The sequence below is a fragment of the Cavia porcellus genome, unplaced genomic scaffold (assembly GCF_034190915.1).
Source record: "Cavia porcellus strain 051 isolate PalLab524CR breed Dunkin Hartley unplaced genomic scaffold, mCavPor4.1 scaffold_22, whole genome shotgun sequence".
In the NCBI taxonomy this organism is placed as follows: Eukaryota; Metazoa; Chordata; class Mammalia; order Rodentia; family Caviidae; genus Cavia; species Cavia porcellus.
Window position 1 is genome coordinate 33261737 of NW_026947505.1, and position 16185 is coordinate 33277921.

Consider the following 16185-nt stretch of genomic DNA (forward strand, 5'->3'; position numbering starts at 1 on the left):
CATTGCTTGTTCTTCCCCTTCATGAGACACCTGTAGTTTGTCCATTCATTTGACAAATATTCTTCTTATAACTGGTTGTAATCTGCTTGTCCTTAGGTAATTCAGAGATTCTCATACTGTAACCATATGAGTCCCCTGGAGGTTCTGGGTAAAACATAGATTGCTGGGCTTCACCTTCAGTCTGACTTAGTAGATCTGCAGCACCCACATCTATATTTCTAACAAATTGTCAGGTAATGCTGATCTTCTGGGGTAGAGGCTGCAGAGCCCACTGGATTACTCACATAGCAGTTCTCCCAGATACTAGTATGGTAACAGCTGGCATCTCAACTCTTCTTGAGGAAGACTTTGCCTTTGAAAGAAAAAAGCCTGGTAAATACTGCTCTGAATGGATGACACCTTCGTCAGTCAGCAACAAGATATGCTGCTGAGGAAGAAGGAAAGTGAGGTTTGCACCTGCAGAGAAGGCAGGCAGGAGGAAGTATCATGGGTGAGGTAAGGGCTGGCCACTGCAGGCTGTCTCTAGTGTGCTGTAAACACTATGTTCCCTTCTCGCCTTCCCTAAACCTTTAACACAGAGCAGTAGTTATCCAGTGGAGAAGAGGCCAGGGGAGGACAAGGACTTCTAGGAAATTCCAGAATGCCAAGGATGGCCTTGCAGGTCCAACAGTATAGAATTGGATTTATGGTGGTGCTGGAGCCTGTGTTACCTGGCTTCCCAAGAGGTGGGAGACCCTCCAGGACCTCTGAGGACAGCAAGACTAAAAACCAAATTCTTAGTGAGGTCTCAGAGATTTATACAAACTTAAGAAAACCTTAGTATATTTTTATTTTAAACTTTAGGCCTTTAAAGAAATCTTCAAGCTGAAATTTCACTAAAATTACTATAAGCAAAGTTGTATCATATTGGTGATACTAAATTTTCCAAATTTATAGTTTTCTTGACCTTTACTAAAGTCTAAGCAGAAGGAAAGGACTACAATTAGTCATATATTCCTAATGGGAAATTGAGTGATAAATAGATGAACAATAAAGCCACAGTTAAGATCCCAGGTCTCCTGATAGCTTGGGGAAGACCCTTTGAAGGATACTTCAGGTTCCATTTCCTCTCAGTTCAGGTAGCTCCAGAATTCAATTCTCATTCTGACCAAACTGACATTTGGAACAATACATCAGGATATCCCAGGGAAGAGGTTAAGTCATTTCATCTGACTCTCAAATGCAGAGCCTCAACCCTTTCCGTGAAGGCTTGCATGTCATTTGCCTGCAGGAGGGAAGGAGGCAGGCGTATGATCAAACTTAACTCTCTTTACGTTTTACAGCCATATGTTACCCTCTGATATAAATCTTGTAACTAAAAAGGTCTACATAAAATAAGAGCCAGTCACGGCCAAATCCTCTATTTTTTTGGCAACACTACATCTATATTTATATGGCCAACAAACAAATCAATTTCATTCTAAATCAAAATGATGGGTTTCCTAGCAGTTTTATGAGGCTTCCAGCACTGGCCCAGGAGGTTGTGGGGTAGGCAGGACTCACAGGCTCCTTCCCACTTAACTTATCTCTTCTGTTGTCTCTAGTCAGGTGAGACCAGGGTTAACTGAAATTCTTTAGTAAGAAGATGAGGACTAGATCCCACAAAACTAGGCCTCAAAGGAGTCTGTAGTCTCAGAGACACACAGCTCCTTCCTTAGGATTGGGCGTACTGAGAGTGACCCATCTTCTCTGCCCATGGCCCAGTCCCCACACATCCATCCTTCTACACACAGACCAGAGAAGCAAGAGATCCAAGACGCTCTCAAGAATGAAGCAGCTCCTGTTCATTAAGCCCTAATGTGTCTGGCTCATTTCACAATTATCCTTAAGGTACATATTCCTGTTTTAGAGAGGAGAGCAAAGTCTCAGGGACTTGAAGGAACGTGTCCTGATTAGTTAGCAGGTGATAGAGTTGGTATTTGAACATGTGTTTCTACAAAGCTCATGTTCTGTACTGTGCCATCTATTAGCTGACAAAGCCTAACTGGGAGACAAATTCATAAATGCAAATTCATCTTTTTAATTTTGGGGTTATGTTTTTAGTTCTTTTTACTTAAACTGGCTATGCTTTTCTCAAAATCATGGTGATGGCAGCCCTCCTGCCCCTCTCTCCTCCACTGTGTTGCCTTTGTTTTTACTTGACCAAGTGTGTGTGTGTGGGGGGGGCAGATAATCATTCCATGTTTCCCTTAAGATTGTTTTCTTAGTCCATATATCCTGAAGTCTGGAATCTCTGCTTTACACATGGAAACTCATCATAGTTTAAGAATAGGGTAGCTTTGGAATCCATGTTGTGAGTAACATGCTGAACATTTGATTTAGAATTCACCGTCCAACACTGTACATTTGGTTCCAGTTTGATGACAAATTTTAGTTGGTACTATGTCTCAGTTACATTTCTTGTTGCTGAGACAAAATTCCTAACACCCAAAGTTAAAGCAGAAAAAGTTTGTGGTAGCTCACAGTTGGTGGAGGTTTCAGTTCATAATCAGCTGGCTCCAAGGTAGTGTGTGGCTTGGCACAGGGATTGCGGAGAAGAAACAGTTCACGGCATGCAGAATGTAGCAAAGCAACAAGGGACAATCACAGTTTCTATCCCTTATATCTTATCCAGTACTACTCAGTACTCACATGTTTAATCCTAGTGTCCTTGAGCCTAGCATTGCACCATGAATTAATCCCAGCATCACACACTCTAGATCTAGCTACTTCTGGAAAAGCCTGAGACCACATGTAGCTTTGGGGGGGCATCTAAACGTGAGCTATAACATACTACTAGAGACTCTTCTCTAACCTGAAGCCTCTTGTTCTCTTAAATTTCCATTTTTCTGTCCGAATGTATTGTGTAACTGGGTTTTGCTTTCTTCGATTGATAAAATTACAAATCTGTTAATGTTCTTTTGAGACCATTTTTATTTTTATCCAGTTACTTTATTTGTAGGAACGTAGCTGTTCCTTCTCCAGTGTTCTCATGATTTTTACAAGGAGTATGATCTGACTCTTTGCTGATGAAATAGCACAGCCCCTTAAACCCAAGCAAAGCAATGCAAACCTAGGGCAGACAGAAGAAATAAGAAAACTCAGCTGAATTAGAGGCCTCCCAGTGCTAATGACATTCCACTGTTTCAACCAGCTGTGTGACAGAGCAGCTAATGACTCCTTGATTCTTTGAAACACCATCACCTTGTCACTGGTGAGCTCTCAGCCCCCGCAAGCCAGCAGAGGTCTGTGTCTGCACCCACTCAGCTCCAGGGCCTCTGGAGTGTCTCTCAACTCAGGTCCTTTAATTTCCTTTATGGATGCAGTAAATCATTCTACACACCGCGGAGCAGGGGGAAAGTCTGATTTATGAGACCTACCTGCTTGGTTCTTCCAGAGTAAGATTCTCACAGTGAATGATTTTCCTTCTTCCTATTTTTTTTCTTTTGGATTTTTAATATGCTTAAGTAAAATACCCATGTAGCATCTCTTCAAAGCTGACCAGTGGAATTCTGGTCTTATCAGTGATGGTTTCCCAAGGACAGCCCGTTACTATCATTTTTTTCTCTCTTCTTCTGTCCTGTTTTGTATGTCTCCTCTTTCTCACTGCATTTTCCCCACCTCCCTTTGCTCAGTGGAAAAGGAGCAGGTCACCTCATCCCCTCAGCCATTCATGCCTTCCTTTCTTCATTCTTTCTGAGTGCTATGCTCTTTGTGGCAGACCCAGCAGGAAACCAGACAGACAGGAGTCTGCCCACCCAGTGGGACAAGAGGGGAAAGACACAGACAGTCACATGGGCACTTGCAGTGCAGTGTGGTGAGAGCTGCATACGGGTGAGCATTGGAGGGCTCTAACCTAACCGTGGTCTGAGGTAGTCAGGGCTTTCAGGAGGCCTCCTATGATCTGAGGGCAGAGTGCTGGGCGCCAGGGACTTGGCCACATAGCTAAGTACGAGGCTTTCTAGAATTTCTGGACTTTAAATTGGTTATGTGACTACATTAGGAAACTTGATGGAGATATGACAGGTAGAAGAATTGCCAGACTAGAGCTAGGAGACAATCTCACAGCTACATATCTGGGCCCCTGATTTTGGTATAGTCCAGTAAGCCAAAAGGCAAATGGGGCTTTGATTGTGTCTCTATGTGTGTGCATTTCACATTGTGAGCTCTCAGGCGTTCACAGGTGTGTGCTTTTACTGATCATTTCCTGCTCTTCATAAATAATTAGTCCAGCTTTCATTCAAACAAATGAATGCCCACTTAGAAGTTAAAAACTGCACTTAAGATTAGGTTTTTCCTAAAAGCCAAAAGAAATTGCTGGATTAAGAATTTAAGAGTTTAGGATTATTTTGGTTTCCAAATGAAAATCAACAATATATCTTGGCCTTTCATTTTTCTCTGGAAGAGAATATTATTTTGTTTTTTAAAATCCAAATTCAAATATTCTTCAAAGACTTTTTACAAGTCACCATTTACCTTAGTGAGTGTAAGCGTTAATTTCAATCAACCATGCTTTGCTTTTACCATCTTTTTACTTCTTGTCTTGTTTTCATACTCAGGGACTGGGTGGCCTCCTAGGGTGGGGCAGAAAAGACTTGCAAGGAAGACCACTGGCAATCTATGTCCGACAATAAATAGCCAGGAGCCTTCATTTCATGATGTGGATTGATTAGGAGTAAAAGGAGGCAGTTCTAGAATGATACTTAGAACTTTGTCTTCCTGACTGCTGGGTCTCAAAGAATCCCTTCATGCTTCAGTAGCTACTCTGATGGTTAATACATCTGCCCTAAGATTCTCTCAAGGATCTTTGTTGTCTCAGTCTTCAAAAATGAAAAGAGAAAGGGGATCTGTTCCTCTGTTCAAGTTACGAAAAGCAATGCACAGTTACATTTTTAAATTAAAAATTTTAAAAATTAGTGATTAAATTCCAAACTAAAAAAACAAAAACTTTTTTTAAATGTTCTTTTTCCTAGCTTCTAGAAGAGTTTAGTTTAAATTTATCCTGAATTTGTAAAGTGAGTTATTTAAGTAAATGAATTAGGTGACTGAGCAAAGCCACACTAATCCAATGATTTTTATCATATTTACTTCCTTGCATTTATCATTACCAATTATCTTCTGTGTTTATTTATTTACTTATTTATTTGTTGGCATTTTCCCCTAGGATGTTAGCCTCTTTGCTGATGGGCTTTGTCTTGCTTATGCCATAATAGAGCCTTCATAAGTCTATGTCACACAGATGAATAATGGATATTTTCATCTGCAACAATTTACTTTGGTAGAATATATTTTCTTGCTATTCCATGATCAAGATTGCATAAGTTATTTGGGTTCTGGGACTAAAATAAAAACTGAGCATCAGAAAGCCAGAATCCAGTGATAACATTCATGGACAATCTTTTAGGTAGATGCTGAGTTGTGCTTAAAGTCCATTTGTCATGTGAACATGTGACTATCTTTGTTTGGACCTATATTAAAATATCATAGATTAATTCATAAACAACAAAAAATTATTGCTGACAGTTCTGGAAACTGGGAAGTCCCAAACCAAGGTGTCAGCAGATTCAGTGTTTAGTGAGAACTTCACAGATAATACCTGATTTCAGGATCCTCATGAGGCAGAAGACACAAAAAGCTCCCCTGAAATCACTTTTATCAGGTTGATAAACCATTCATGATGGCTCTGCAGGCAGGATTTCACATTTTAAAGATAGGATTTTTTAAACACTGTCTTATTAGAAAGTTAAGTTTCGACACATGAATTGTAAGGGTACATTCAGACAGTGGCAATGATTAGTTTTATGACATATTAATAATCCCTGGAACTTGTTGCTAAATAGAAAACTTTTATGAAATATCAATATTAGGTGAGGAAATATCAGATTAAGAAAACAAGATAGTTTTAATTATATAGGCAATTAATTATAGGCAATTAAATTTATGAAAATGGAATTAAGTGACACTTGGGGTCTTTTCTTATCACTGGCAACAATTTTCAAGTGGGTTGGCCTGAGAAAACCCTGACTAATATAAAGAATAATATTTTAACTCAGTTGTAGGGGAAGGGAAAGTTTATTCATTATATATTTTTGGTAGGATTGAAAGCTTTTGTAGCAAGGTACTCTGATTTGTTATTAGACTGTTTTCTTTGGAAAAACTGAGGACAATTTACCAACAGGATTTCAAAATTAATCATCGCATGCCTATGATGAGATGGTAACATTATTCTTTCCAGAAAATGAGAAAATCAGGATAGAGTTAGGAGGAGTTAGATTATAATGTAGGGATTACAATTTCCAGAACAGTCACAGGATTTTCTTTGGGGTTTGGTCTGCTTCCTTTTCAAGTGGCAAGGAACCAATTTTATCAATACAGTTTTTTCATTCATCGAGGTGTACTTTAAATAGTGCTTCACATGTGCTGAATGGGAGTCAAACAAGCAGCATCAGAATATGAGTTTGACTTTCAGAAGCTTAAAAAGATTTTACAATTGAGAAATGGCTCTCCCCATCACTGAGGAAAGCTGCTGCTAACAATATAGCAAATCACAGAATGGACTAGAATGAATGCAAGCATTTTGAATGGCAGAGGAGAGGGCTCATGGAGCCCTCATGGAGGGATCATGAAGTTCTCAGGGACCTGAGAACTCACTATTAAAGTGGCAGGGTGGGTTTGTTCACTGGCAGCTTGAGGTCCCAGGGTAAAGGCAGATGGCAGAACTCAGGAGGGTGTGCACTGTGCCCATTGTTTTTAACTGAGAAGGAAAGGCTATTTTCCAGTGTTGAGTTGGAAAATGAATATTAGGATAAAAGTGTGTGCTTGGAGCTAGGGACTGTGAATGTCTATTACTGTCAAATAAATTTAGTGAGGGAAGACTCAGAGCACTGAAGGGAAAAATGTACTAAAGTTGTGCATAATTCACCATGGGGAGGTTGTTGGCTTATTGGCTAAATTTCTATAACTGAGCCTCATAATTTGCTGGGGCAGAGGGAAGGGGACTCATGGTGGAACTGGATTATCTTAAATGATCTTGCCCTGAAGTCACTTCTCCAAACGTCAGTTCCCAGGATCCATTGTAGTTGAGGCAATGAACAACTTTAGACTAAACTGATTTGGTCAGTTTATGGCTGTATGATTTACCATCAATATCAAAGGCCAGCCCTCAGATGCAGCCTTCTGTTTTCTAATGTCACCTGCTGGCCCTCCTCTGCTTGTCAGGTCTCTCAACTAGTAAACCACAAAGTTTATAAAAACAAGCCCTTTTAACCATTTCACAAGAGTTAGCCATCACATGGCTATAAAAGAGCTTTGCAGCAATGAGTTCTGGAACTAGCAAGACTCACCTACAAGCTAAGGTCTGGCTAGAACATTTGTGGCTCAGATTCATGCATTTGTATGCTGTGGTTTGCCCGATGTCACAAGCCTTTACATCACTTGACACTAGTTGACAATATTAAATGTGCAGTATCCATGCACATTAGTGTTATAATTTATGTGACAGTGTTTTAAAACCTTGAATACTAAAGCTCTTTTTCTTGATAAAGGGCTCTTTTGAGAATATAGCAAAAATATGAACCTTTTTCCAGGAGAAATACACACTAATATGTTAATACCAATATGATTTGGCATATAAATTCAAGAAACCATTTCCTGCTGTTATAGATCTCCTGATCTAATAGGATTTATAAGTATAAAGTATATCTTTTTAAAATATATAGAATTGTATATTTAACATGACCTCAGTAACATATAGAAAAACATGCACATATATCAATATCTATGACTAGAAGAACATGCACAAAAACGTGAATAATGCTTATGTGTGAATGACAAAATTGTAGAAAATTTTTATTGTCTTCTCCACATTTTATTATTTTTTCCAGTTAAAAAATATATTGTCCCTTATTTATTCTGACAGTAGTTGCACCTTGTGACAAGCCACTGAAATAGTGGACAGAGTTCAAAAGCAAATCAGAATAGACACTGTGGTAGCGTCTAGTTTGGATGGCTGTTGGGCTCACAGGGTTGACCAGTCTCTGACATCAGGTGATTTAGACCATGGAAACCTTCCTCCTGGCCTTCTCTTTGGTTCAGAGACTTGATTCTGACCAAATCAAGTAGTGGATCTTTTTTTTCTTTTTATCCTCAGGATTTTTATGAAAGATTATTATCCAGGAGCCAATATCTCTTTGGTGATAGTTGTGAGAATGACATTTGGGAGCTTTTGGGGAGTACAAAGGAGGCACATTTTCTGCTGGTCTACATGAGAGAAACAAAGGCCCCAGATTGGTGGCTGACGCCAGTGGTCTTTAAGTTAAGCTATTCCTTGATGCTTTATTTTGGTTCTTCATTTTCCCTCTGGTTTTATAGATACTCTTTTGCTCTTTCAACAAATTTCGTTTTTGTCAGAACTAGTTAGAGTAGGATTTTTAACTAGTACACTTGGAGCCAATAAGGACATAATTAACAAAAGTGTATTTATAAGTAGTCAAGAATAAAATTTGACCTGTGATGTGAAGAACATGAAATCACCTGTTTTTCCGGACATGAAAAGGTGCTGGCTTTGTGTACCTGGCACCATGCAGGACAGAGGGAAAACACAAAACCAGAGACAAGTCAGGATTATTGGTTCAGAACTTTAGATCATCCTGTTTGCTAAGGAGGTGAAACCTGTCTTATTGTCTCTATGAAGAAACAGACAATAACAGGATTGTTCTAACATAGGTTATGACCATGAAAGTTATAAGTCTCATCTCTCATTTATGAGTGTGATGCTGGGGATAACAAATTTACAAGGTATGAAAGATTCATGTATTTGCTAACTCAATGAGCTAGAAAACAACCCCTGTATTAATTTGGCAACTAGAAGCTATCTGAGTTCTGCTAAAATCTCAGCAAATCGGTAGAGATATAATTACACGTGGATTTGTGCTCTTCACAGCCAATTCCATTTCAACAAATTTTTAAGTATAATGCAATTAGTTATAAGTACTGGGATGTGGTTTAATTATTCTAGGAATATCTGACACAGTGAAATTTCAGAGTGACCTTCTTAATTAAAATGTAACTCATGCAAATGAAAAGCTCTGACTTCCAATCCAGTCCTAACTATATCCATACTGAAAGTGTGGAAAATTACATCGAGTTGGCAAATGGTGTTTTTATTGAACTTAGAATGGCCTGCTGAAGCTATAAGGCTAAGCAGGCCAAGTGAAACTATCTCCACCTTTGGGGGCTGGTTATGGTAGAACTAGAGTAGAACAGAATTTCAAGGTTTACACCCAGGTTATCAGATAACAAGAGTAGTTTAACTTTTTTTTCTTTAAGCAACATTCTCTAACCTACATTGTTCTATAGTAATTCAAGTAAAAGCTATGTTCACATTTCTTGGAGGTTAAGAGATAGTGTTATCACAGTACTTTAGACTGAGGCTTTCAGTTGTTTTTTGATCTGACATGCAGATTAGTTTTAAATGATTTTAGATTTTGGATGTGATGTGATAGCTATGCAATCAGCATTTGGGGGCATGCTCAAACTTATGAGCGAGTTGCAGTGCTTATTGTGGGTTTTGATATGCTTTGTCAGATTTCTTTTCAGAATGTGTCCATGTTACTCCCATCACAGACAGAATGTCTGTCTTCTCATCTCAGGTATTAGTACTGAAATACATGTGTCCTGAAGTGTCACAGTGGTGTCACACTGCTTCACTCTGAACTTCATTGGCTGTTAATGAGAGGAGGACTTTTCTTGTTTCTTAGCTTTTTGCATGACTAAATTCTGGGAACTATGTTCTCTGCACATATTTTACTTTATATTGATTTATGTAAATTATTTACAGGTTGATAACTTTGATCTCTTATCTGCTATATCTAATGTAAACATATCTCTAATCAATTTGTTGCTCATTTTTGTGTGTGTGTGTTTTTTCATTTTGTTTTTGTTTTGAGACAGGGTCTCACTATGTAGTCCAGGCTGGCCTCAAACTCATACAATCCTCTTGCTGCACTCTCTTTGGTGATGGCATTACTGAGATGTGCCACTACACCTGGTTTTTATGTTTTTGTTTTTTTGTACTGGCAATTGAACTCACCATCTGGCACATTCCAAGCAGGTACTTGTGTCGCTGAACTAATTCCCCACCTTTTATGGTTTTTTAACCTCAGTGTTTCTGTTTTGCCTTTGTAATTTCTCCCTTTTGACTTGTTTAAAATCCTTTCCACTGTCAAATTCACCTTATTTATGTTCTCTTGTGTGTTATATTAAATTCTGTCAATTCACTGGAGCACAGAGATATTTTTGATGTTATAAAGAAAAGTAACTTTAATTTTGAGTTTTATTTATTAGTAAATATGTTTATTTGTTCTATTTTGTAAAGCAATAAAAATATACACAAAAAAGAGGGTATGTGGAAAGGTGAATGAGTATATGAACTTCCTGAGATGTAAGAGTGTTTACTGGATCTGAAGCTTTGTGTAGAGGAAGAAACCAGCAGTGACTTACTTTTGTACTTACAATTTTTCTGGGTTTCTGGTTAGTGTCCTGACCAGTCAGGAAAAATACCCTGAGGCTTGGATTTGCCAATAACAGCCTCAGTGCAAGCTACAACTAAAACACACTGTTTCTCTTATCTCACCTGACCATCATAGGGATTAAGTGCCTGGAAATCCAGGGCTGAAATGAAGGTTTCAGGGAAGGGAGGCGAGTGAGATAGAGCTGCTCTCTGACCTCCTCTCCCCTTCCCCACCTCTTGCACACAAATTTTTGGAGTGAGAAAAAGGGGCATTTTCACGTTTCTTTTCTCTTTACTTCCTTGAAACTATAATTTGAGCTAAAGTGATACTGTAGGTAGAACATCATAAGGACCAAATCAGGTAAAATGCAGACATTCCAGGAAAGTATTCCAAGTTAGACTGATGTCTGGAACTAGAGTTTAAAAGAAAAAGCCCACATAAGGAGCTGCTGTCTCGACTATGTTTACTCAAACTCTTAGGCCAAGGGTTGAAATGCTGTGCTCACTGGCTCCCATCAGCTCACGGGAGATCCCTGAAGCTATTTTGTGCTAAATGTACCCAATGAATGAAGAAAAATGGCGATGATTTTTTTTAAATACACGGGCTGTGAGAGCATAATTTGGACAAAAGAGTGCTAGACAAGAAGGCAGAAAGTTCTAGAATCTACTACCAACCGTGTCACCTTGTATAAATCTATTTACCTCTTGGAGCCTTAGTTTCTTAACTCCTGTAACCATTTACACCTAGAGTTGATAAAATACACATGACAGCACTTTAAAACATGATGTGGAGCTGTACAAATGTGCTGCATAGTTACATTCAACTGAAATAAATTTTTACCTTTGATCTCTAAACTAGTCAATCAAACGAACCTTTGTATTTATGAATTCTAAAATATTAATACTATTTCAATTTTAGCATACTTTCATTGTCAAATATTACATAGAAAAAAATCTCTTTTTTTGGGTGACCATCAAAGCTAGATATTGATGTTGATCAGTATCAGGACTCGGACTATCAAGCCTAGGATTTAGTTTTTGTCTTCTAATCCTTTCACTAAATGGATAAAAGTGGAGATTAGTATATGAGGTAATGACTTTTAGCATGAGGATTCTAGAACATCTCAGACACAGTTTTGTTTGCAGTGGGGGCAGGGCACGACTTAATTCTGTGAGAAGTTGATGCCAGGTCTTAGGTCAAAATTTTGCTTTTTAAGTCAAGTTTCATTATGTCTGCTCCAGTCTGGTCTGAAGCAGTCTGAGATGAACAAGTTTCTAACCTATCATTTTTAATAATTGAACGTAATTGAACAGTTCACCTTACTGATGGTGAATCCATAATCATGTTTACCTGGAACTGAAATAATGAGTATTGTTTAAAAAAAAAAGGAAAGAAAGAAGAAAAAAAAGAAAAATAATTTACAGAACTAGGAAAGAAAAGTTTTGCTTGAAGAAAAAAATGAAAACAAACAAAAAATCCTATTTTGGGTTGGGAAAATTAAAACCAGGCTTTCCAAACTTTTTTCACATTATGATGCATCTAGAAAATGATTAATTTGTATAGTACTCATGGGGCTGACTGGAGGGAATTTGCAATCTAGTGCCAGCTGCTCAGGCCCACAGGAGGACCTGCTGTAATCCCCACTGGGAATGTGACCTTTGAAGACAATGACAAGGGGGAAGTGTGAGCAATCACCACGCAGATGCAGATACGAGGTCAGCTCATCCACAAATGCCAAACTGAACTTCTCCTTCCAGGTAGGCGACATTCCTCAGGTCACCAGCTCATTTATTTCACTTGTGTTGCTACCCAAGCTGGAAATACTCAGTAAATACTGCTTAGCCCACTAACTCTTTTTGATTCATTCAACCCAGTAAATAATTACTGAGCACCTTTGTGCAGGGCATATTTTTCCCTGATTGAAATTAGTCAAGGAGAATCTTCAATTTCTGGCTTCTATTTAAATTCCACAGACTGTCCCCCAGGGTACATGTGAGGACAAGCCTAAGTTTGCCTTGTATTCTATTCACCCACTGTATCACAGGAGCAGGGCTGTACATAGATGGTCCAATGTCCTGAGTACCAGCCACTGGGCCAACCTAACTGAACTGGGACACAGTACGCAGGAATCAGCCTCACAGGATATGGAGCCTGCAAAGAAAAGTATATGTTTTTATGGACGAGACAAAAGGAGACTCATTAACTCACTTGTTAACTAATCTTAGAAAAAGAAAAAACTTCCTTGGGTCCATTTATGTCCAAGGGCTCCCCATTGCCCTTAAATATTTCTTTCAAAATCCTTAGCAATTGATTCAATCCTGTTTCTTACAAGCAATGAAAACAAACAAAAGGCTTGGGAGTGGTGGCACAAGCCTGTAATCCCAGCATTTGGAAGGTTGATGATTGTTGTGAGTTCCAGACCAGTCTGGGCTACAAATTGAGCTCAAGGCCAGCCTGAACTGCATAGTGAGACTCAGTCTCAAAGACACCTAATAAAAACAAATAAATAAAACTAACACCAAACACACACACACACTCACACACACACACCCCCCCCCACCACCACCAGCACCCCCCCCCCCCCACCAACAACAAAAAAGCCACTGGAGCATTGGGTTCAGTTATACATCTTGGACAAAATATTTCCTGTGATACTGTTGGCTCACTATTAAACTTCTTGGAGACTTTCCCCCTAGAATGTAAACAAGATAACATCTTTCTTGTAGATATGCTGTGTTAATATCTGCAAATTCCACTGTACTTTGAGGTGTAGCTCAAATCCCACATAAACCTCCTTATTAAGGTCTTGATTGATCGCTCATATTTTTCATATTTAGTCATGATTTGTGCCAATAAACCGTTGTGTATTTAAAAAAATTGAAACTGAGAGTTATCTTAATCACCCCCACCCCCCAGTTTATACTGCCTTTCTTGACATCTTCCCACAATCTTACTTTTTAGGTACTTTCCACTTACCTTAATAGCTGCAATTATGATGTTGCCTGAGGGCTGTCTGTAACAGTCAGCATGTGGGTCACTTCTTATTTAGTGACTGAGAATTTCAAACTGGTAATTATACAAGGCACTCAGAAAAGATGATCCGATAGACTGCTTGTAAAAATAAAATAGTATTTTAAAATAATTAAATGATATTAAGTCATATGACCCAAGAGAGATAATAAACAATTGAATGACAGCGTGTACACTGTGATTCAAATCCGCTAACCGTGAGTTCTTCCTGACTCATCTTGCTCTCAAGCAGGGGAGGAAAATCAGCAGGTATGGGTGAAAAATTCAGTTTGGAAAGAACTTGGGCTTTGGAATAAATTGTTGTGGACACGGCTCCCTCTAGTGTACTGAACAACATAGGTGCCCCATGCGTGGATGCTGCAAATTCTTATTCCCAATCACCAGTCTTGTGTGAGCTGCAGAGATCTGTTTGCCACATCTTTCTTCCTCTTGAACAAATAACTATAGGCCCGGGAAAAAAGAGAGACAGATATCTTTTATTCCAATGGGTTTGAGCAGTGATCATTATGGGGGCCGTGAAGTATATAAATTATGGGGTAAGTATATAAATAATATAGGAAAGTACTTAAATATTTGGTTTTAAAAAGTTTTTTTTGTTTTTTTTTTTTACTTTTTCCTGAAGTAAAAGAATGTAACTAGGGGGCTGGGGATTTAGCTCAGCAGCATAAGCACCCGCCTTGCAAGCAGGCGGTCATGAGTTCGATCCCCAGTACTGATAAAAAGGAAAAAGACAAAAAAAAAAAAAAAAAAAAAAAAAAAAAAAAAAAAAAAAAGAATGTAACTAGGGAGAATAAGTGAGCCTGAAGATGATTTCTAGGTAATTATTTTATTAAAAAGATTCCCATCTTGTATTTATCAAAGTATTAGTCATCTGCAAATATATTTTCCTCAAGCAGGATACACGGGCCACTAGGAAAGCCCCAAATTAAACCACAGCAGAAGGAAAGGAAAGCAACTCTTCCAATGGGGAGAAGTGCAGTGTGATGATGTGTAATGAAGCAGTGTTTCTTACAAGTCTCGTCTCTAGAACATTGGTTCCACAAGGTAGCAATGGCCTTATTCAAATAAGGGTTCCAGGTTAACTTTGAAATATTTGGGATTTGGCAAAGATGAATTGATTTTTTAAAATAACCGTAGTATGTCTCAGAGCCCTCAGGATGCTCTTAATACCACCAATCATGTGACACCACACTCAGAACTGCAGCATTTTCCAAAGTATTTAAAATTCTTATTCTTTTGGGATTGTGCACTGGATCAGAATTCCATTATCTTCCAATCAAAGGTAGGCAACAAATATGAAAGTATACTGAAGAAAAGAAGATAGGGGCTGGGGATTTAGCTCAGCGGCATAAGAGCCTGCCTTGCAAGCAGGCAGTCGTGAGTTCAATCCCCGGTACTGATAAAAAGGAAAAAGACAAAAAAAAAAAAAAAAAAAAAAAAAAAAAAAAAGATAGATTTGATACAAACAGGGTGACTCTTAGAAAGCTGTGGTCTGTATCCTAACTCTCTTTTGTGTTTGAAAAGTTAGTAATACTATATATAAAAGTCTCAATCCATGGCAGTTTCATCTCTGGGTCAAAAGGAACAGCCACACTGAAAGCATCACCAACCCACAAAATCGTTACCACATTTCTTCTACCTCATAGTCATGATGCTACTTCTGGGAATGAGAAACAAGACTTCAAAAAGTGGAACACCTAGTCATACTAGATTTTGAATTTTTATAAAACGTTTTCCTGGGTTGGGGGCATAAGCTCACTGGCATAAGCACCTGCTCGGCAAGCACAAGGCCCTGAGTTTGATTCCTGCTTCCTCTCCCCTAATTTTTTTCTTTATGACAACCCATACTAATTAATGTGTGTACTTTTATTATTATTAACAGAATCATAAATACACAAAGAAGTTAGAGGAAACCTGGCAGTTTAGTTTACTGTAAGCTGTAAACGAAATACGAATCTTGTAACTCATGGCTATATAAACTCCTCTTTAAGAATGTTCCAGAAAAAAAGGAATCTACAAAATGGTTTGTTTTGGATAATAGCATAGTAAATAGAGCAGCAGAAGCAGGTCAGAAGATGGAGACAAGACAGTTTTTCAAGGAAAGTCCCTACTTTATTATCCCAATTTTTGTGTAGTGGAGTTCTATTTGCATTTCAAGAGTGTGGCTTTCTATGAACTCACCAGCAGATCGGGCAATGATGCTTACAGATGCGAAGGATGGGGCCTTGACAGATCTAGAATTGTGTGCAATTATGTTTCTCTTGCGAGGGATATAGTGTTCTGTGATGAGAATGAGTCCTTCACCAACAACAGGACTGTGGCTCTTAGTTTCTTCGCGTTTAGGGGTGGAGGGTGGGAAAAGTTCATCCCAGAAGCACTTTGTGGATTTCAGTATACTTACTCTCTCTCTAGTGCTTTCCACTAGTTTAACTTCAGGCACTGGGCTGTCAAGAAATTTACTCTGGGCCTCAGTGAAATAGACCAGCTGGGATTTGAACCCAGGACTTTTCTGGTGTGCAGCCCGTGCCTCTCGCAATCACTTTGCTTCCTGGTTTCACAGTCTCCAGTCTGCATCGTGCAGCCAGTACGCTAGATCTGGCAGTTCCCATCCTCTGAACTGTCTCTG